The sequence below is a fragment of the Nannospalax galili genome, unplaced genomic scaffold (genome assembly GCF_000622305.1).
Source record: "Nannospalax galili isolate Female #2095 unplaced genomic scaffold, S.galili_v1.0 scaffold315, whole genome shotgun sequence".
In the NCBI taxonomy this organism is placed as follows: domain Eukaryota; kingdom Metazoa; phylum Chordata; class Mammalia; order Rodentia; family Spalacidae; genus Nannospalax; species Nannospalax galili.
In genome coordinates this window covers 1,514,159-1,516,585 of record NW_008336851.1, presented here as the reverse complement: position 1 = coordinate 1,516,585, position 2,427 = coordinate 1,514,159, and the positions used below count along the sequence as shown (strand labels likewise).

The following is a 2,427-nucleotide window of genomic DNA, read 5'->3' as shown; positions in this document are numbered from 1 at the left end:
GGGGGGGGAGAAAAGCGGGGGGGGGGAGAGGAGTATATCCAGCAAATGGGTTTCAGGCATTGGTGCCCCCCCTTCGTTTAGAAGAATTCGGGCCACAGAAACAGCGGAGCCCGCCAATCAGACATCTGCCGCTGACTTAAAACAGGGCGAGAGAGAGAGGGAGAGAGGGAGAGAGGGAGAGGGAGAGGGAGACAGGAGAGAGGAGAGAGAGAGGGAGGAGGGGGAGGGGGAGGGGAGAGGGCGAGAGGAAAGGAAGGCATCAAAATAGAATTTTGGTAAGATCAATGTTACCAAATGATAAAATTATCTTTTATTCGTTAAAGCTATTTCTTGATGTTTAGCAACATGCTTGATGTGATAAAAACAAATCAAAGTCACGGAGTTTCTAAAATTGGTGACCAGTAGACATGTATGCATTCCAACAACACAATTTGTAAAACCAAAATAATAATGAGTGCATGGAAATAATAAAGCAGTCACTAAGGAGACACAATTGTCTAGCGTCGTATTACATAAATCGAATTGTTTTTTGTTTCCTTGGGTTTGGTTTTTTGAGACAGTCACCTGGTAACATCCACTCCTTCAACCCCACCCCAGCCTGCTGGCCTAGAACTCACTTTGTAGACCTGGCTGGTCTGGCTCTAACAGAGATATGCCTGCCTCTGCCTCCCAAGTGCTGAGATTAAAGGTGTATACCACCATGCCCAGCTAATTATTTTTTATAGCAATTTGTTGCTGACCTTTATCATGTGTCAAAAGTGGGTATAGAGGAATAATTTACTGCTAAGCTTAAATAAGGTACAGCAATCTTGTATTGATTTTAGTCAGTTTCTTTTTTTATAATCTTTTATTGAATTTTTGTGTATTTCATACATAAAATCATATTTATGCCCCCTGCCCCCTTCCCCTTTGGCCCCCTCCCATAGCCCCCAACGGGAGTTCATACATTCTATCATTTGTATTAAGGCCTATTATGTCAAGTTAGTGTCCCCAGATGTCCCTCAATGCAAGTTTGTCCACCAGGGTTTATTCAGCCTATCTAGAGTCTCTCCCTTCAAGAAGATCAGCTCACCCAGCAGTATTCAGCTGCCAAAAATTCTTCAGCTACACTTGGGGCCTGCTGTTCATTTCCACAGTTCTGTGCTGGGGTTTTGTCTGCCTAAGTTCGCATGGGTCTTGTGCATGCTGACACCATTGCTGTAGGTTTGTATAAGAATGGTCCCAGGAGCCTGTAGGACTAATTCTGTATGGTCATGAACCTCCTCCCTGGCTCTTACAATCTTTCTGTCCCTTCTTCCCCAATGGTCCATCAGCCCTGGGTGGGTGGCCCTCAATATAGAGTTCTGTCCAAGGACCCACACTCTGTAGACTCTTATTTTCTACGTTTTGGCCATTTGTGGACTTTTGTGTTCCTGGTCCTCTGTTGCATGAGGGAGCTTCACTGATGAGAACTGAGAGATGCATCAGAGCGCTCTTCATCCCTTGTTCTATGTTCCGTGACTCTGAGGGGTAGAGGTGGCATCCTGGATTAGTCAGCCTCTTATATTCAATTAAGGCAAGGTTCCAAACAGGCTCTTAATTAATCTTGGAGCAAGGTTTGGCTTCAGTAATAAATCTTAGCATCAAAAACCATTGTATTCTACCCCCAAGGGTTCATGACATTTCTTTACTCTTTAAATATTTTAAAGTTATACCAAAGTGGAGACTAATATAATAACTTACTGTCCCCTATATCCTATCACTTTACAATTACCAACATTTTCCAAAGACTGACCATCACTTTTTGTGTTTTGAAAATAACCCCAAATCCTTGCAACCAAAATGGAGTGCTTAATATAAGGTCTCAGTTATGGGATGGATGTCCAGTGACCAAGAGCATTTTCAACAGAGATCTGCTCTAGCTCTCAATTAGATCACTTTTACAACAGAGAGAAGAAAAGTGTATCCGTACTCTCTATGGTCCCAAACTTGACCACTAATAAGTATTGCACACTGCTTCTTTTGTTTGTTAAAAGAAAACTGTCCACTATTATTTCATACAAGGAATAGATATCATTGGCAAACAGTCAATAAATTTCTGTAAAGGAGTATTATAGACTATCACTGTGGAAAGAAAAGGACCAAAAAAGTTTCCTATGTAATAATGTAATATTAGCTCAAGGCTAATGTAAGTATTAAAACTTACAATAGGCCTTAAGCGTCCCACAAAGGCTATGTCAATATATTCACATACCAAGCTTATTCTAGAAACATTAAATGAGAAAATGAATAATATGCACACTTATTTTTTAATAGCAACCAAAGCCAACAAGAATACAAACTATCAGACATATCAAACATTTTTCTCCACAAATCATACAGACTAATAGAAAGAATCAATAGTCCATGTAATCTTACTGTGACTATGTTACCAGCAAGCACTCAAAC

At 40.8% G+C, this 2,427-nt stretch overlaps 1 protein-coding gene across 5 annotated transcripts in view; it reads right to left on the bottom strand.

Moving 5' to 3' along the window:
* Map3k13 (mitogen-activated protein kinase kinase kinase 13) overlaps positions 1 to 2,427 on the bottom strand; it is a 177,926-nt gene that overhangs the window by 105,354 nt on the left and 70,145 nt on the right. The window lies entirely within an intron of this gene.